Genomic DNA, 21,209 nt, shown 5'->3' with positions numbered 1-21,209 from the left:
TTCAGTTGGTATTTCACTTAAAAAAAAATTTTTTTTATTAAGGTATTATATGTGTACATATCTTTTCATTGTCTCCCCCCCAACTCCCATACATGCCCTCCCCAACCCCCCCAGAGTTTTTCGTCCATTGGTTTTGCTTATATGCATGCATACAAGTCCTTCGGTTGGTCTCTTATCTCCCCCATATCTCCCTATCCTCTCCGCTATAATTTGACAGTCTGTTTGTTGCTTTACTGTCTCTGTATCTATCTTTTTGTTCATCAGTTTATAATGTTCTTTATTATCCATAAGTGAGTGAGGTCATGTGGTGTTTCTCTTTCATTGACTGGCTTATTTCACTCAGCATGATGTTCTCCGATTCCATCCAGGTTGCTGCAAATGATAAGAAATCCTTCTTTTTTATGGCAGCATAGTATTCCATTGTGTAGATGTACCGTAGTGTTTTGATCTGGAATTTCACTTTTAAAAACTATCTCTCATTATAAAGAATAATGGACTAAAAGGGAGGGGCAGACTGGGGATCAAATCTACAATCTACTGTGGGATGACGCTCAGACCACTGAGCCACCAGCCAGGGCCCAGGCTTTAATACTTTGGAGTGGTCAACCAGTAGGGCCTGTTGCTCCATATGTCAGCCTGTGGATCCCTGTCCAATACCAACAGCAGGACCTGTTGAAATACACTGTTCCTGAAATGGAACACGCACCACTGAAAGGGGGAAAAATGAAGGTCCTCATTTGGTGTATTTCTATGTGCCTGCCATGCTGCCTTCTCTGGCCAACATGAAGTTCCTAAGGCTGCAGCCACACTAACATCTAAGGAACAGGCCACAAATGTAATTATTTTTGAAATATATATTTTGATTGATATGAGAAAGAAAGCGAGAGCGAGAGCAAGAGAGAGAGAGAGAGAGAGAGAGAGAGACAGAGAGAGAGAGAGAGAGAGAGAGAGAGAGAGAGAGAGAGAGAGAGAGATTGGTTGCCTCCTGCACATGTTCTTATTTGGAATGGAACCTGCAACCTGGGTATGTGCTCTGGCTGGGAATTGAACCAGCAACACTTTGGAGTGCTGGATGACACTCAATCAACAGAGCCACCCTGGCCAGGACCACAAGTGTAATTCTTTAAAAAAAAAAAAAAAAAAAAAAAAAAAAAAAAAAAAATATATATATATATATATATATATATATATATATATATATACATTATTGATTTTTTAGAGAGAGGAAGAAAGAGGGATAGAGAGTTAGAAACATTGATGAGAGAGAAACATCGATCAGCTGCCTCCTGCACACTCCCTACTGGGGATGTGCCCGCAAGCAAGGTACATGGCCTTGACCGGAATCGAACCTGGAACCTTTCAGTCTGCAGGCCGACACCCTATCCACTGAGCCAAACCGGTTTTGGCCACAAGTGTAATTCTAATAGAAGGGGAAGACCTTTCCGTGAGAGTTTCTACTAAATATCTGCCTTTCTGACCATAGACTTCTGCTGCTCCTGTGGTTTCCACTTTCAGATGGATACCTGATGGGTATGCCTTTCTCGAGCGGGCCCACTGGTATGCCTGGCAAAGCAATCAAGCCAACTGTTGGATATGCATCCTCTCTAGCTTGTCAGGATTGCTGAGGTGGATGTTATCAATCCAGGTAGGGGACTGGAAGGCGCTAAAACAGTACATTAAGGAAGAACAAGTTAGGACTGGAACTTTTAATTCATCTGATGGTACCAGCAGTGACCCAGAAACCTGGCCTGTGGCGCACACTATTGTAGGAAGCGGTTATAGGGTTAAACCTCAGACTGACCTGCTGGCAAAGACGCAAACAAGTCCCAGCTTGGAGGGCACAGTCCTCTAAGCATAGTTAAGTTACAGTTGTAACTGTTGCTCCTTAGATCTTTCCTGGGTAGCTAGTGGGCCCAAAACAAGTGAAACTTACAACATTGTAGATTACCTTGTTTGTCCCTGACTATAAATAAAGCCTCAGCTTTGCAGTCTGGGTCTGTTCTGTGGCTTCAGCCAGGCACAGAAGATCCACCTAAACCCAGCTTTTTCTCTTTGTCTATCATTTCTCCATCCTTGGTTGCCTCCGCTCATGTTCGCCGAACCCTTGGCTGTGCTGGTGTGGCCCACACTATCAATAGCATTTTTTTTTTTTTTTTTCAGGGCGCTCTTCTCTGGGCACACTATATAAGGAGCAGCTGCTACCTCGGGGTAGCAGCTGCTCCTTATATCGGTAATTCCTATGTTCCCTACAGTCTTTTTCACTCTCCTTCCCCACTACTCTAATCTGTGATAGTTAAACTTTCCCTGTTAAAAGGACTGTGTGGTTTCTGCCTCCTGGTTGGGCACTGACTGAGGTGGCTGAGCAGCAGTGGTGCGGAGTTACATGAAGCCTAGGCATTGCAGTGCTTTAGTCACCTAGGACGTGTACAGGTAGGCTTTGAGAGCTGGGAGGAAAGGATGTATTGACAGTTGTTAGAGTTTGGAATAGGAAGATGATTTAAGGGAAGGATGAATTCTTAGTGGGGTCATTCATTCACTGCACTGTGGTGCTCCCATCTCACCCGGAGAAAAAGCCAAAGGCTGCACAGTGGCCTACAAGGCCTCACATGACCTGGCCATCCTCTGACCTCTGTCCTTGCCTTCACCTCCTCTCCTGTCACTTGCAGCAGTGGCTCCAGCAACTCTTTGTGATCTGGATCAGCTCAGGTATATGCACCTGCCTCAATGCCTTGTACCTACTGCTTTCTTCCTGGGACACTTTCCTTTCTCCACGCAAGTCTTGGCTCAGCGAGGTCTCCCCTGATCTCTCTCTTTAAATTTGCAACCATGACCTGGCACTTTCCATTCCCTATCAGCCTTCCCTTATTTATTTTCCTCCATTGCACCTGTCATCCTGTAAGATGCTACAAAATCTACTTACTTGTCTATTATTTGTCTCCCCCTGACTAAAATATAAGTTCCATGAGGCAGGAATTAAAATTTTTTTTCAGTGTTGTATCGTCAGTATCTAGATCAGTGCTAACTATTTGCAGGAGAATGAATGAATGAGCCCCTTATATTATTTGGCTGAATAGGATTCAAAATATATATTTTATTTATAATTTTTCCTCATATTTTTGGGTGTGTGTGTGTGTGTGTGTGTGTGTGTATCGTGTATGTGTGAGTTCAACCAGAATTAAATGAATGACAGACTTTGCATTATGGACAACTTTTTTGATGGCCTCTACTTCTTGAATGAGGGATTGTTGTGATTGACTTGCTTTTAAGTGGTATTTCGCCTATGTTTAAAAATTAATGATTTCAGTGGACAGCTGTCATTTTTGCCCCCTCCCATCCCTTCTTAATAGTACCCCGGTTTTGCTTTGATGGGGCTATTAATCAGTGACATGATGGCTCCTGACCTGAGCCAGGTGGCTGGAAGGCATTTACATTCTTGGGAAGAGTGATGTGATGACCCAGTGGCTGGCACTGTGTATCTTGGCAGCACTCCCTGCAGTGAGCATTCATCAGCGGTTGCTTCTGTATTTCTCTGGGGTTGCTCAAGTTTTGTACTTTCTGAGTCTGGTTATTCCACTTTTTTTTTTTTTTTTCATTCTGTGAATTGCCCTATCTTCTTCCCATGCTTTCTTTTTTTTTTCTGCTTAACATAGCTAAGAATTTCTATTTCTTGCAACCAAATCTTCTTAACTAATAAAATAATTCACTCTATCATTAGAGGAAAATCTGTATTTTATTTTACAGGTTGAATACAATATGAGTAGAACATATACTCTTTAGAGTACTTAATATTTAACACAAAAATGATAACTTCTGTTAGTGTATTTCAGTTCTGATAGAGTAAAGGCATTTAGGCAAATCAAGAAGTAGAAATGTTGTAACCTCTGCTCATGTTATATTAGACACAACACATTATATTTTGGATGCTTCCTCTACGTTTCTTGTTACCATCAGTGGTTTTAGAATGAGTGATGGATATGCTTAAATACTGGTAAAGAACACCTTAGTGATAGAAGAATGAGAGAATCTGTAGTAAATTTATGACACAAAACAGCATGTTACAGACTGTTTCGCTACACACAGAGCATTTTCATTCTGTAATAGCTAGAGTAAATTTTAAAGAATAATGGAGAGAAACCGGGAGGATCCAAGATGGCTGCACAGGTAAATACCTAACCGCAGCCGCACACAACAATTTCAATAAAATACAACGAAAATACAAAATGGACATTACCCAGAACTTCAGGAAAGTCAACTGACTGGAAATTCTACAACGAGAAGGAAAGAGAAAACCAGAAGGAAAATCAGAGGAGCTGTAAAAGCCTAAGGTACGGAGACACGCTGTGCGCACGGAGAGGACGGAGCCGGAGAGGAGGGGGAGGCTGAGTGCCTGGCTGGCGTTCCCTAGTGGGAAGGAGATAAAAGCTCCGGACTGTGCTGAACCCCAGACCCGACAGCGCTGAACCCCAGTTCTAGGCCAGACCCTGGGGACCCAGGCTCAAACAGAGGGAGCATGGGCTGTTGGGCGGAATCTCAGGGGAGCGGCGAAAGGCAGAGCCCCCGGAGGCATGCACATTATGCACAGAGGACAGACTGTTGACTCTGCTGCTAGATTGCCCTAGCGGGAAGGAGACAAAAGCTCTGGACTGTGCTGAGCCCCAGTTCCGACTGCTCTGAACCCCAGTTCTAGGCCAGATCCTGGGGACCCAGGCTCATACAGAGGGAGCCTGGGCTGTAAGGCGAAAGGAGGTCTCGGAGGCGTGCACATTATGTGCAGAGAACAGGCGGTTGGCTGTGCTGCGGGATTGCCCTGGTTGGAAGGAGACAAAAGCTCCAGACTGCTCTGAACCCCACTTCCAATCCCACTTCCAACTGAACTGAACCCCTGTTCCGGGCTCATTGGGGGAGAGCATAGACTGTTTGGTAGCAGGCGAAACTTGAGGGCACCTCACTCTCAGAGGTGCTTGCAGTGAGTACTGAAGGACCCTGAGAAACCGAGACAAAGGAGCCTCATAGGGCATGGCTGACGGAAGCCAAGGCTGTAGGCTCCACCCTGAAACTCTGCCCCATCCAAGCTGAACACAGAGACGTTTAAAGCTACCAACTCAGGGAAGCTGCGAAAATGCCGAGACAAGGAAACAGATCACAAACAAAAGAAATGGAGGACAAAAAGTGACTGGATATAGAGTTCAAAACCACGCTTATAAGGTTTTTCAAGAATTTCCTAGAAAAGGTCGATAAGACCTATGAGTTTATGAAAAGGGATCAACTAGAAATAATAAGGGATCAACAAGAAATAATAAGGGATCATCAAGAAATAATAAGGGATCAACAAGAAATAAAGAACACATTGTCTGAAACAAAAAAATATTATACAGAGTCCTAAAAACAGAATGGAAGATCGCAAGAATCAAGTCAAAGATTTGGAACATAGAGAGCCAGAAGACACTCCTCCACAGAAGCAAGAAGATGAGAGAATCCAGAAAGTTGAAGATAATGTAAGAAACCTCTGGGACAACTTCAAGCGAACCAACATCAGAATTATGGGGGTCCCAGAAGATGAGAAAGAGCAAGATATCGAAAACATACTGAAAGAAATAGTGACAGAAAACTTCCCCCACCTGGTGAAAGAATTAGACTTACAAGTCCAGGAAGCGCACAGAACCCCAAACAAAAGGAATCCAAAAAGGACCAACCAAGACACATCATAACTAAAAACCCAAGAGCAAAAGACAAAGAGAGAATATTAAAAGCAGCAAGAGCAAAGCAGGTAGTTACCTATAAAGGAGCACCTATACGATTGTCAGCTGATTTCTCAACAGAAACCATGCAGGCCAGATGGGAATGGCAAGAAATATTCAAGGTGATGAATAGTAAGAACCTACAGCCAAAGATAATCTATCCAGCAAAGCTATCACTCAGAATCGAAGGCCAGATAAAGAGCTTCACCAATAAAAAAAAAGCTAAAGGAGTTCATCACCACCAAACCAGAATTATATGAATTGCTGAAGGGGGTTCTTTCGGAAGAGAAAGTAAATAAAGATAAAAACTATGAACAACAGCCGAAACCGGTTTGGCTCAGTGGATAGAGCGTCGGCTTGCGGACTGAAAGGTCCCGGGTTCGATTCTGGTCAAGGGCATGTACCTTGGTTGCAGGCACATCCTCAGTAGGGGGTGTGCAAGAGGCAGATGATCGATGTCTCTGTCATCGATGTTTCTAACTCTCTATCTTTCTCTCTTCCTCTCTGTAAAAAATCAGTAAAATATATTAGAAAAAACTATGAACAACAAATACGTAACTATCAACAAGTGAACCTAAAAACCAAGGAAATTAAAAAAAAATCTGATGAACAATATTAACTGGTGAATATAATAGAATCAGAGGTATGGAAGGGGCGTGAACTGATGATTCTTGGGGAAAAGGGGAGAGGGGGATGTGGGAAGAGACTGAACATAAACTGTGCACCTATGGATGAGGACAATGGGGGGTGGGGAAAGGGCAGAGGGTGGGGTGGGAACCTGGTGGAGGGGAGCAATGGAAGGGGGGGAAAAAGAGGAACATTTGTAATAATATGAACAATAAAGATTTATTTTAAAAAATGCAAAAAAAGAAAAAGAATAATGGAGAAATGCTCTACATACTTTATTTTCAAAACAATAGCAAAGTATTTACTGGCATAATGAGAAGGTGAAAGAAATCTATTGGTGATGAAGCTAAGAAAGTTAGCACATTTTTCAATCCAAATTAACTCAATACGTCATCATAACAAATATTGTAAGTCATTGTTAAAATGTCATAAAATCTGGAAAATAATAACTGATACCTATGAAAAACAAATTATTAGGAAAATGTTCTTGATAATAGAGAACATTTAACTTAAAAGTAAGTTAAGATCAAATAACTTACTTTTTTCCTGAAAAATTGATGTAGTCTCACTTGTTTATTTTTGTTGCTTGTGTTTATGGTGTCATATTTTTAAAAATCCTCACTAAAGCCAATGTCAAGGAGAACTTTCCCAATGTCTTCTTTAGGAATTTTATGGTTTCAGTCCTACCGTTAAATCTTTAATCCATTTTGAGTTAACTTCTGTGAGGGGTATAAGGTAGGGGTCAGTTTCATCCTTTTGCATGTGGATATCCATTTTTCTCAACACCTGGATTTTTTACATTAAGAAATTTCTCTCACCCTAACCGGTTTGGCTTAGTGAATAGAGCATCGGCCTGTGGACTGAAAGGTCCCAGGTTTGATTCCGGTCAAGGGTATATGCCCAGGTTGTAGGCTCGATCTCCAGTGTAGTGTGTGCAAGAGTCAGCCAATCAATGATTCTCTCTCATCATTGATATTTCTTTATAAAAATATATTTTATTGATTTTTTACAGAGAGAAAGAGAGAGGGATAGAGAGTCAGAAACATCGATGAGAGAGAAACATCGATCAGCTGCCTCCTGCACACCTCCCACTGGGGATGTGCCTGACTGGAATCGAACCTGGGACCCTCCAGTCTGCAGGCTGACGCTCCATCCACTGAGCCAAACCAGTCAGGGTTCATCATTGATGTTTCTACCTCTCTCTCTCTCACCATCTCTTTTTCTCTCTGAAATAAATAAAAAGATATTAAAAAAAACTTTCATCAACAATTTGGCTACTCTGAGGAGAGGCAGAATATATATATATACCAAATTTCAGAATAATGAGTTTGGGGACATAATTTTGGTAATGGTTAGTTAGTTGAGGATCTACCTACTCCAGGAATCTCTAGATGTGACACCACCTGGAAATTCTCTGGTCTGCACCTTATGTGACACTCTGACTGTCCTGTCTATGGGTACAAATGAGGCCACCTAAATTCATCTTTACATTTTGATGATTCTTTACACTATCTCCATTGCTGTGGTACTCAGCTCCCTTGCAGATTCTCTCCTTCCAGTTGTTCCCAAAGTCTCCTGGTGGTGTCTGCCACCCTCCTCCCCATTCAGTAGGTATCTGGGAATGACTGCTATGTGTCAGGCACATATACTCAGGAACAATTCTAGTTGTTCCACTGCCACTGCCTTGTCAGGGAGCCTTATCATTGCCTCTGATGTCGATCCCCTTCTTGAAAATGCCAATGTATGTGCCAAGGCTGCCAACAGCCAGTGCCTCCCCACTGTTCTTCCCCTGCCCCTTGCCCCAGACCTGGTGTGTCAATGCAGAGCCGGTTCCGGCAGCAGTGGGGAGGGTTCTCCTTCCCCTGTCTCAGCGATGGCACGTCATCACCTGGGTTCCGGAAGGGCACTACTGACCAGGGTCTCACTGAGTCTTTTAGGAAAAAAGTTTCTTCACGTTTTGACTTCATCATTTTTTCCCTACTGGAACTGAAAACACCACACCTTCCATTGTCCTTGTCTCTTCCTTTCTCTTCAAACACTCACGCACGGAAAACCCCTGATTCTTTAGCAAATTAAACCAAACCGCAAACAAACAAAGCAATCTTCCCAACCATCCTTCCTATCAGTTTGTGAAAATAAGTTTCTGGAAGGATCACTGGTTTGTCAGTTCCACAAAGAGAGAGAGAGAGACCTTTGTTCCTCATAAATTTGATGAGCAAATTCATTACCGGCGAGCGTCTTGTTAAAATGCAGATCCTGATGCAGCAGGATGGGGAGAGGAGGGCCGACAATCGCGTCTCTCACACGCTTGCAGGGCTCGCCCTCGCTGCTGGTCTCGGTGCTGTGAGTAGTGAGGAGTTATGTGTAAGCACCCAGCTGCGTGTAGTCACAGCAGAGTTTTGAAGCAAAAACCAAGTTCCCCTGTAGGGCTCCGGCACAGCACGTGCTGGCGCAGGCTTCTCTGCTGGGCTGCGGGGGTCCCGCCGGTCTGCACCTGCCAGGTGACCTGCTCTGGGAGGCTTCTTTCTGCAATCAGGGTTTAGATCTCCAGCCTCTGCATATAAGCTTTCCCCACATTCTCAATCAGCTCTCAATCACAGCTGTGCATCAGAATCCCTGGTGGAGTTTTTTTTTTTTTTTTAAATGCAAACTCTCTGTGGTGGGACCCAAGCATTTCCGTAAGAACAATCTCTCCAGGAGATTCTAATGTGCAGCCAGAGTTGAGAATCAATGTGTTAAATGCCATTTTAGGTTGCTAAAGAGATTTCCTTCCTCAAAACAAACAAACAAACAAACAAACAAACAATTGCTCTGCAAAAGCCTGCTGTTAATCCTTATGCATTAGGGAATTCCTAACTCAGGCTGCTTAGCGGGTTTGGCCTTGTCTCGGCGCTCCGTTCTGGGTTATCTATCCTGCTCTCTTTATATGCCCGCTGACCAAATGGAAGGACTTTTATTTCCTTCTCTTTCACACGACGAACGGTGTTCCTGCAGCCCAAGCTAAAAACAGGACATTCTCTTTAGGCGGGAACTGGGATCCAGGGGAGACCCCATGCTATTAAATGGCTGTGAGAGGGCAGGGCGGGGTGAGGGGGCAGGGCGGGGTAAGAGGGCAGGCAGGGCGAGAGGGCAGGTGGGGTGAGAAGGCAGGGTGGGGCGGGTCCAGCTCCAGGTAACTGGACCCTAGGCCTAACTCAACCAATCAGGTCAGCCAAGGTAGTGGCACCACCCTCCCTATAAAACCCATTGATATGTTAAGTTCTTCCTCTTTCTCGCCCATGCCTTCGCTGGTGTAAGTGGGACTGAGCTCGGACTAGTCCGAAATAAATACAGGCTTTCTGCAATTGCATCGGATTCGGCTCCCTGGTAGTCTTTGGGGTTTATGACACTTGGGCATTACAGCTGGTGGTTTATGTTCAGATGGTCTCTGCATTAGGTGTTTTTCCCGATATTGGCAGTGGGCAGAATTTTTAGGCCAATCAAAACAGAGGCTGCAGAGTTTGCGGAGACAGCAGCCAGAAGGTGGGAAAGAGAACCGGAAAGGGCAGTTGCTAGTGAGGATTTAAAAGGCTTTGAAAAGTTGCCAACCGAGAAGCGAGTTGTGCTGCTGTCCAATTATCCACCTCTGTTCTCTGTCCGTGGGCTCCGCGCACCAGAGGAATAATGATTTGGAAAGCCCCCTTTGGATTGTTTGCCAGAGACTAACATTAACTACGCTGAGTTGCACCCTTTCCATTTTTTGGAGGCATCTCCTTGTGTACTGAGCATTTACTAAATCTAAATGCTTTTATTTTTTAAAGTGACATAAATAAATTCCTCCTCCCCCCCTCTTTTCTGTGTCCTCATCTCTTCTGGCTCAGTGTTTTCATGTACTGATATCTTTCCTCTCACTTAAGAAAATCCCTTTACATTTACTTGGTTGGTGACTGTTTTCCAAGGGAAACAGCACATTGTAGGGGAAAAGTATAAGATCGAAACTGGGTTTCAATTCTGGCTCTTTTGTAAAAATGGTGCCTTTTGTAAAAATGGTGCCTGGACAGAGACTGCTGAACTCCAAATAGTGCATTATTCATGGAGAATTTTCAGGTCTTGGGAAGGAGGATATTTCTGGGTTGAGAATACCTTTCAGATGTCTCAAATTCTACCTTTTACTCATTTAATCTATTCGATAAGAACATAAGAGCTCTTTATAAAAGTTTAGTTCATAAAAAATCGTATTTGCCCAGTATGTGTTAAAAAATAATGCTTTAAAATTATCTAGATGTTGAAGGGCATTACATACATTTTTTTGTAGAAAAACTTAGAAGATGGAAAACCATACATCCCACAATTCTAGGGGTTAAAGAAGAAAGGATAGGTTTTTTTTCCCACTAGAGTAAATATGCCAAGTACAGCCATATTTCCATATGTTGTATTTTAAAATCATGTTTAAAACTGCCTCGTAGATTCTGAAACTGGCAAGAGGAAAGAAAGGAGGTCACCTGTGCAGCTGTGCAAGTAATGGAATTCCCATCAGGCACGTTTAGAAGCTCCACAGTAACGTGACAAACAGAGCTCGCCATCTGTTGCTCGCCCATGGAGATGAGCACCAGATCTCCAGACAGTTTAATATGGGCAGTGTGTCTTGAGGGTAACCATTTATATTAAGTGTCTTTAATTTTATTTACTTTCATATAATTATTCTAGAAGTAGTCACAAGTATGAACTATACAGGAGTACACAGGCTGGCGAGCAAATACAACATTTCAATCCTAATTGTACTATAATACATGAAGAAATAAATGGGAACATGTTTCAGCACAAGGCACTTTATAAATCATGTTACTGAAAACCGTTTCATAAAAGCATGGTGACAGTTAATGCATGATATTCAAAATGACCATGAGCAGCTACATGAAAAATATTTGTGATGAGACGATGTAATAAACCATTCCTAAGTCATGCTGTCCTTTTAAACATGTTGGATCATTGAAGAAATAACATAAGTAATTAAATAGAAAAATTTTAAGTAAATTATAAAGTATAGCATATAACAACATAGGCGATAGGCTAGGCTAGGTTATTGAAATTCTACTAATAACTGACACTCAGCATCAATATTTTAAACTAATTCCAGTGTCCCTTATCTGGAGCAGCAGTCCTCAATTGAGATGTCTTTGGTGAGGTGTATCACAAATAAATTGTGATTAATACAGTTACCAAAGTTTTAAAATTAAATACTCACTAAAAATTAGAGCAAACGAAGAATGATCTATTTAATGAGGCCATCCAAGGACATGGGGATTTCTGTGAGCCTTATAAAACGAGAGTGAACTGGAGAAGGGGGAATTGTATGCAACCTGCAGTATATTTCATTTGTGCAAAAGCCCTTAATCTTAGTGCTGCAGATGAATGCCATTCATCATGTATTCGCAGTGGGTTTTATAAGGTTAGGAACTGCCAAATACTCCAGCAAAGGTTGATCATGGCGTTCTAGTCCCCTTGTGGGCTGGCCTGATACAATCACATCAGTTTCTTGCTCAGCTTCTAATGGCTCTCCAAGATAAGGGATGATGCTTAATGTTTTGAGAGGCTATGTTATCGATATTGTGTCAATTAAGCTTTCTTTACAACACAGTGGGATGAAAACTCACGAAGGAGAGTGCCTGGCCTGCTTGCTTTCTCTCCCCCCCCCCCCCCCTTTCTAAGATGTATTTAAAAATATTTATATTGATTTTTAGGGGGAGAGAGAGAGAGAGAGAGAGAGAGAGAGAGAGAGAGAGAGAGAGAGAGGGAGAGAAACATTGATGTGAGAGTGGAACATTGCTGGTTGTCTCTGCACAACCCTTAATGGGGATCGAGCATGCAATCCAGACACATGCCCTGACCAGGAATCAAACCAGCAACCTTTTGGTGCACAGGGGGGATGCCCAACCAACTGAACCACACTAGTTGGGCCAGATATGTATATTTTCCTGGATTATTGAATAAGGATCTAAGAGAAGCAAAGTGTGACACCATTTGACAAAAGTGAAAAATAAAGTAGTAAACAGTAATAATAGTCTCTTTCTTGATCTCTTTTTATGATCCATAATATTACACATTCATTATTAGCTCCATTTTGCTGATGGGATAATTGACCCTCAGGGAAGTTAAGAACCTTGCTAAGAAAACAAAAACAAAAACAAAAATACTTTTGCTAAGTGTCCCAGGTAGTGAGTCACAGAACCAGGTTCAAATCTATGTCTTTGTGGTGCCAATGTTCAGTCATATCTACTCTGCTGTATTGTTGCAAAGTAAGTGGTGATGGGGATCCTGTATTCCACGAATGTACCAGTTCAAGAGATGTAATAAAAAAATTATTATCTATACTAACATCAATTCATACTTTTTTTTTTTTTTTTTTTTAAATTCTCCCTCTAGGATTTACCTCCCACATGTGCCCTGACTGGGGATTGAACCTGGGTATGTGCCCTGACCAGGAATCAAACTTGAAACCCTTTGGTGCATGGGGTGACGTGCCAACCAACTGAGCCACCTGGCCAGGGCTCAACTTACACTTTCAAAGCCTATTAGAGACCACAGAGCTTTTCACATATGCTAACTTGCTTATCTCATCGACTGTTAAACCAACTGAGGGAATGCCCCATCTCTGTTTAAGAATTGTGTATGTGTGCATGTTGACAGAGAGAGAACCTGAAGACAGATAGATAATTTTTCCTAATAAATAAGAATTAGGGCCCAACCCTGATTCTTTAGACATGGCTCAGTTCTTGGCTTCTTTTAAATTCTTGATTGACGGAGTGTCCCCTGAGAGCCAGGCTTGTAGTCTATTTGGTCAGCATCTAGCATCTGCGACTCTCAAGCCCCAGGTTATAATACTCTTGACCTGTGGGAAAAAGGCATCAGTGGGCTCTGATGTAAGGACCTGGGACCAAAAAGGCAGAGGAAATGTGAGGGAATGACAATCAGGACCTTTTCTCTTTTTTCCCCATTTTTTTTTTTTATTAAGGTATTATATGTGTACATATCTTACCATTGCGCCCCCCCCCCCCATACATGCCCTCCCTCTCCAGAGTTTTGTGTCCATTGGTTGTATTTATGTGCATGCACACAAGTCCTTCGGTTGATTTCTTATTTCCCTTCCCTCCCCACTGTAATTTGACAGTCTGCTTGTTGTTTTACTGTCTCTATATCTATCTTTTGGTTCATCAGTTTATAATGTTCTTTATTATCCGTAAATGAGTGAGGTCATGTGGTGTTTCTCTTTCATTGACTGGCTTATTTCACTCAGCATGATGTTCTCCAATTCCATCCAGGTTGCTGCAAATGATAAGAATTCCTTCTTTTTTATGGCAGCATAGTATTCCATTGTGTAGATGTACCATAGTTTTTGAATCCAATCATCTGCTGACGGGCACCTAGGCTGTTTCCAAATCCTAGCTATTGCAAATTGTGCTACAATGAACATAGGGGTGCACATATCCTTTCTGATTGGTGTTTCTAGTTTCTTGGGATATATTCCTAGGTCAAATGGGAGTTCCATTTTCAGTTTTTTGAATCAGGACCTTTTCAAAATATTGCTTTATAGATCATATATTCAGTATTCCAAAAGTATTAATTAGGCTAGTCACTTGGGGAACAAGAGATAAATCAAGAGCTTGACCTTTCTTTTACAGTATAATAGAAATTCTATTTTATGTAAATTCTAAATTTATATTTAGAATTAGGCAGCTGGACTCAGTTTAGATGATGCAAATTTTGTTGGCAACATCCAAAGCATCATAGTCAGGAGCTAGTTGAACATATGCCTTCTTCTCTCCATCAGGTCTGATCAGGGTGTTGACCTTGGCCACATCGATATCACAGAGCTTCTTCACAGCCTGTTTGATCTGGTGCTGGTTCAGGCTTTGATATTCACAATGAACACAATGTATTGCTGTCTCCTATCTTCTTCATGGCTGACTCAGTAGTGGGGGAATTTGATGATGGCATAGTGGTCAAGCTTGTTTCTTGTGGGTGTGATCTTCTGAGGATATTTAGGCTGCCTTTGGAGCCTTAGTGTCTTTGGCCGTCACAAGGTGGGTGACGTGCAGATCTTCTTGTGTGTGTGTGTGTGTGTGTGTGTGTGTTGTGTGTGTGTGCATGCTGTTCAGCATCACTTTCTTTGCCTTCAAAGCCTTTGCTTTGGCTTTGGCTTTGGCTTTGGGAAGGGCAGGGGCTTCCTTCTTAGCTTTCAGTGCCATCTTCATAAAAAGGAAAAGCTTGACCTTTCACAGATCAAGTTGTGGACGCAGCATGTATAAAATATTTACATGGGGAAATAACTTGAAATATTGGACCACAAGTTCAACTTTCCTTTGGTCATGACTACTCACTCATGCAACATCCAAGTCCACACCCAATGACAGCTTGTCAGGTGTGTGACAAAGTGACTGTGGCCCCCCCCCCCCAAAGTGGTTCAACTTCCTCCTGCCTGAAGGGGAAAATATAAGGCCATATGGAAAAGGAGAAGGGACTTCTGGAGAAGGCAGAGGTCATGGGGTGTTATATTAGGCACCTAGTCTCTTCCCCTTTCTCCCTTCGGCAGAGGTATAGAAAGTACTTGACCTATTCTCTCTGTTGACCCCCAACCCAAAGAGTCCCTAAGAGTATCATGTGGGGTTTGAAGGGTGATTCTAGAACACGAAGCTGGTGCCTACTTCTTGCCAGGAGCTCCTCTGAAGACTAGGCTGACAGGTATGCTCTCCTACCATTGGGTATGAAGGCACCAAGGAACAGTGCAGCTGAGAGGGATGAAGAGTATTTGGGTCCCCACCACATGGCCTGGCAAGGATGCTTGACTTTTTCTGCGGGGCCCAGAACCTGCCTCAGAAGTGAGTGAGGCACTCAATTCTTCCCTTTCTCCAGGGTGTAGAGTCAAAGGGAAGGAGGAGAAGGAAGTTGGGAAAGAGACATGAGTGATACTAACTGAGACTAATTCCTGAAGTGAATAAAAAGACATTGCTGGCTGGGCCAAGTGGATTGGACTAAATTTAGTTTCTTTGCAGTCAAGCGGAGTGGAAGCTCATCAAAGAAAAGTGTGTGCAGATATGAAAATAAAGGGAATGACATGTTTCCACATTGCTGATTTGTCATCATCCAATTCATACCATTTATATTAGATTTGTTAAGTCTAAAGTGAAGGAGTTATTGCAAGCCAGGCTCTGTTGAAAAAAACAGCAACAATACACAAACAAAACCACAACACCACACCTTTCTAGATTCCAAAGCTTTCTTTTAAAAAACAAAACTCCAAAATTTGGAGGGCCGAGCTTAGAGCTCAGGAGGAGTGGGCATGGGAGAGGAGAAGGGCAAAGGACTTAGCCTGTGGGCTTTGGTCCGCCTTCTCCCATTCTCACTGAGAGTCTTTAGGGGATGGGGGTCAGAAGTAATCAGAGCACTTCAGGGAAATCCTGAACAGGAATCTTTCACCATCACTGCGAGTAGGGCTCCAGAAGGAGATGAGATCAGTTCTAGAAAACATATCCCTGCTTCATGCATTTGAGTCACAGAGTGGTAGATGTGTTACTGCTGCTCACAAGCATGCAGCGGACCTTCTGGAGGGAGGATTAGACGCCCCTACCCTATCGAACGCAGGCATGGCTGTGCAGCTTGCTTTGGCAAATGAAATGTGAGCAGAAATGGAGGGTGTTGTTCCTTCCAAGCAGAAATGTTAAAAACATGACTTGTCATGCTTCCCTAAAGGAACTCTCCCTCTCGGCGCGGTGAAAGCATGTGTTGAGATGGAGCTTATGCCAGCCTGGACTCTTGAGTGATTATGAGGAGCAGATTCTCCTTGTCAATTTCTCACGGGCAAGAAGTAAACTTTGCCAGGCCACGGACAGTAGCAGGCACACTGCACTTCTTTCACTATGTGAAATTGTGGGATGCAAAGTGACAGGATGTACTCAACTTTACAAAGCATGCCAGAGCAATGTAGCATTTAAGCTGGTATTTAAACGGCCCACTTTGTTCAGACTGCTTACGGATAAAATGTGACTTCTCAGGATTTATTACTATTAATCACTGCAACCCTAGTACTGTATTTGGTATATTGTGGGCAGGTTTCTGTAACAGCAGGAAACCCTAGTATTTGGTAGACTGCGGGCAGGATTACACTAATAACAAAGGAAAGCAACAGACATGTTTTTAATAGTTAAATTATAATTACAGACAATTAATGTGACATTTTTAATTAGAATGAAAGGGCAAGGTTAGCATATTATAAAATATTTAATGTGTTAAATGCAGACATGACATTCTTTTATCATTTTGCAATTACTTATTCTGCTTATAATAAGTAATTTGGTAATAGCGTTGGACTGAATTTTGGAGAAAATGAAAGGCGTCATTGCTTACCTCCTGGTGTCTAGGAAGGAGAGAGAATAAGCTACATTTAAAGAGCCTTCTGAACAAAGTTCATTTAAAAAATATGCCAGGACTCAGGTCTATTATTATTCTCCTGGGACACACACTTTGAAATGATATTTTCACACAAGGTAGAATCTGAAATTTGAATCCTTTCATAGCCACAAAATCCTGAAAGTTCAGCTCTCACAGGAAATAATATTTAAATATTAAAAGTCCATGTCCGAGGCAGACATGACAAGAATAAAAATGATCCCATTTAAAGTGAGATCTCCGTCCTCTTTGTTTTTTAAACTGGGTTAAATTAGCATTTTGTTCAGTCTGCCTGGCAAGAATACAAAGTAAACATGTTAAGCAGCAAAGAGTTGAGAACTATAAGGTTCACAGAGTCTAAAGGAGTCTCCGGTTCATCGAAGGCCCTCCTTTTCATGGGAGCATAGATGGCTCTTTATAGGCTGTGGGGCCAAAACCCTGACCCGTCAGTCAAACTGGATGCTCAGTGCAGTGGAAAAAATTAAAGAGATGATCAACTGAAATCTTCACATTGCAACCAATGGTTTTGGTGTCAGAGAAGTGGTCTTATCACTGTCCCTTTCCTGCATTTTTAGGATCTGTATCTTGCACATACATGCTGGCCACTGGGGGTCCTGAAGAGCTCCAGCCTTATTGGGCTACCCTTTCCTTAAACATTTCAATAAGATTAGCCAGAGTCCCCACATCCCACGTGCTAGAGTACCTGAGGAGCACACAGTGAATAGCCCCTTTTCCTCACTTAAGTTCCCAATAAGTGGAGAAAAAAAATACAAGAACCCTCGCTGGTGTGTCTCAGTTGGTTGGAGTATCATCATGGGCACTGCAAAGTCGCAGATTCGATTCCCAGTCAGGGCATATATTTAGGTTTTGGGTTCAAAACCCAGTCAGAGCATGTACAGGAGGCAATGGATCCGTGTTTTTCCCACATCGATGTTTTTTTCTTCTCTTTCTCTCCCTCCCTCTCTCTAAAATCAGTTAAAAAATACAAGTGACTATCATATCATGTGTCTACTCAACTTATTGCAGAAAGGGGTCAAAATATCAACCCAGAAAAAGAGAAGGCTCTGAAACAGATCCAGGCTGCTGTGTAAAGTGCTTAGCCATGTGACCTAGTGGATCTGAAGGTGCTTGCAGTGGCTGTACAGGTTGAGATGTGTATAGAATCTGCAGACCCTTCTCTGAATTACATTGCCTACTGCTGTTAGAATTTGGAGCAATGCCCTGCCATCCTTTGTAGATGGCTGTTCTTTGAGAGACAGCTTATGGTTGTCTTATGAGCTTTAGTAGACATCCAACACTCAACCATGGGCCATCCTATGAACGTGAGGTACCTATTATAAAGTGGGTGTTAGCTGGCTCACCAAACCATAAAGTTGGGCATGGAGTACAGCTTCAATAGGGCCTGAAGGCTCAAGTAAATTGAATGAGCAAGTGGCCCAGATGTTAATGGCCCTTACTTTTTTTTCCATTTAAAAATTATTTTTGTTTTTCAATTACAGTTTACATACATTATTATATTAGTTTTAGGTGTACCCCCCGGTGATTAGACATTACATAACATACTAAATGATCATCTTGATGAATCTCATACTCATGTGACACTGTACATAGCTATTAGAATATTATTGACTATATTCCCATGTCATACCCATGACTATTCTGTAACAAACAATTTGTACTTCTTAATCCCTTCCCCTTTTTACCCAGTGCCTAATCCCACTCCAATCTGGCAACTATCAAAATGTTATCTGTATCTATGAGTCGATTTCTGTTCTGCTTGTTCACTTATTTTGTTTTTTTATTTTAATTGTTGATAGATAGGGCCCCTACTCTTGCTATCTTGCCTCCTCTTTCTCAACCCACACATATGATCTCATGTGGAATTCTCTATGGTTTATGTTGACTGAAGAAGAAAAATATTCAGACCTGGTTTATAGATATGCATGGTACAGTGGCACATCTCCAAAGCACATAATCAGTATTGTTGGCCCACCCTGAGATAGCTCTGAAGTACTATAACAAAGAAGGGAAATCCTAGTGTTGAAGTACTTCAAAGAATGCACCTAGTTATTTACTTTCTCCTAGAAGAAGAGATGGCCGAAGATATGGCTCTCCACTGATTCATAGACAGTGACTAGCGCTTTGACTAGATGGTTAGAACTATGAATTGAATGCTTGTGTGCACTCAAGAAGAAGCACAACTTGAAAATTGGTAGCAGAGGTATGTGAATAGATTTTTTGTAATGGGCACAGAGCATGAAGATGTTTGTCTCATGTGGCTGCTCATTAAAGAGCAATCTCAGTAGAGGAAGATCTTAATAATAAGATGGACAAGATACTGTGTGGATGTTAATAGGCTCTTTCCCTAGTCACCCCATCTTTGCCCAATGGGCTCATGAACAAAGTGGCCATGGTGTCAGGGATGAAGGTTACACATAGACTCAGTAACATGATCTTCCCCTCACTGAGGCTGATCTGTCTGAGTACCCAACCTTCCAACAAGCAGAGACAAATTCTTTGCCCTAATTTGGCACCATTTCCCAGGAAGATCAGTCACCTGGAGGCAGGTTGATTGCGTTGGACCACATGCATCTTGGGAGGGGCACTTGCTCTCAGTGTTTTTGCCAAAACCAACATCTGTAGAGTTACACAATGTAATTCCCTTCAAGATATTCCCACAGCATTGCTCCTGATCAAGGAACTCATTTAAAAGCAACTAAAGACCAGCAATGGACTTATGCTAATGGAATTCACTGATCTCACCATTTTCTCATCAAGTAGCTAGAATGCTGGAATAGCCTTTATTTTTTTATTTTTTAAAAAATATATTTTATTGATTTTGTACAGAGAGGAAGGGAGAGAGATAGAGAGTTAGAAACATCGATGAGAGAGAGTCATCGATCAGCTGCCTCTTGCACACCCCCTACTGGGGATATGCCCGCAACCAAGGTACATGCCCTTGACCGGAATTGAACCCGGGTCCCTTCAGTTCCCAAGTCGACATTCTATCCATTGAGCCAAACCGGTTTTGGCTGGAATAGCCTTTAAAAGAATTAGTTTCCATGCAGGCTTGGTAGAAACACCTTGAAGGGTTAAGATAAAGCCCTTCAGGATGTGGTGTGTGCTTTAAATCATTGACCAATGTATGGTGCTATCTTTTTAAAGGGCTGAAATGTCTAAAAAATCCTTTATTTTTCATTTACAGTTGACATACAATATTAGTTTCAGGTGCACACCCCAATAATTAGTCATTATAAACTTATTAAGTCAATTGTCCTGAAAAATCTCATACCCATTTGACACCAAAAATAGTTATTAGAATATTATTGACTATATTTTCTATGCTGTATTTTAGACCCCCATGACTACACTATTGTATTTCTAAATCTCTTCATTTTTTTCATTTTTCCTCCAACCCCATCCCATCTGGAAACTGTCAAATGTTCTCTGTATTTATGAGAATGTTTCTGTTTTGCTTATTCATTTATTTTAATTTTTAGATTTAATTGTTGATAGTTATGTATTTATTGTCATATTTTTTTAAAATCTTTTTTTCCCCTTCTTCTTCTTAAAGAAGACTCTTTAACATTTTATGTAGTATTGGTTTGGTGGTAATGAACTACCTAGCTTTTTCTTGTCTGGGAACCTCTTTATCTAACATTCAATTCTAAATGATAGCTTTGCTGGGTAGAGTAATTTTGGTTGTAGGTCCTTACTTTTCATCACTGAATATTTCTTGTCACTCCCTTCTGACATGCAAAGTTTCTGTTGAAAAATCAGCTGACAGTTGTATGGCCACTTCCTTGTAGGTAACTAACTGCTTTTCTCTTGCTGCTTTTAAGATTTTCTCTTTGTCTTTAACCTTTGGCATTTTAATTATGATGCATCTTGGTGTAGGCATCTTTGGGTTCCTCTTGTTTGGGACTCTCTGTGCTTCCTGGACTTGTATGTATATTTCTTTCACCAGGTGAGGGAAGTATTACTTTTTCAAATAGGCTTTCAATTTCTTGCTCCCTCTCTTCTCCTTCTGAAACCCACATAATGCGAATGTTCATATGTTTGAAGTTGTCCCAGAGGCTTCTTATGCTATCTTCATATTTTTGGATTCTTTTTGTTTTTATGATTGGGTTTTTTTTGCTTCCTCATACTCCAAATTCTTGCTTTGATTCTCAGAATCTTCTACTCTACTGTTGAGTCCCTGTAAATTATTCTTTATTTCAGTTAGTGTATCCTTTATTTCTGACTGGTCCTTTTTTTTTTTTTTTTATGATATTGATGTTCTCACTAAGTTCCTTGAAGCTCTATGTAAGTTCCATAAGCATCCTTATAACCATTGTTTTGAACTCTGAATCTGGTAGTTTTCTTGCTTCCATTTCATTTAGTTCTTTTTCTGGAGAGTACTTCCATTCTTTCATTTGTGAC

General features: G+C 41.7%; 1 pseudogene across 1 annotated transcript; it reads right to left on the bottom strand.

Annotated features, from left to right (window-relative positions):
* Window positions 1-14,089: 14,089 nt before the first annotated feature.
* LOC311618771 (large ribosomal subunit protein uL23-like) lies at window positions 14,090-14,590 on the bottom strand (annotated as a pseudogene). Its single transcript has one exon. The product of its transcript is annotated as a large ribosomal subunit protein uL23-like (transcript).
* Window positions 14,591-21,209: the final 6,619 nt, after the last annotated feature.

Source organism: Pipistrellus hanaki (assembly GCF_964339955.1).
Source record: "Pipistrellus hanaki genome assembly, chromosome: 3".
Lineage (NCBI taxonomy): Eukaryota > Metazoa > Chordata > Mammalia > Chiroptera > Vespertilionidae > Pipistrellus > Pipistrellus hanaki.
The sequence above is the reverse complement of the archived record's forward strand: the minus strand, read 5'-3'. Positions and strand labels throughout refer to the sequence as shown.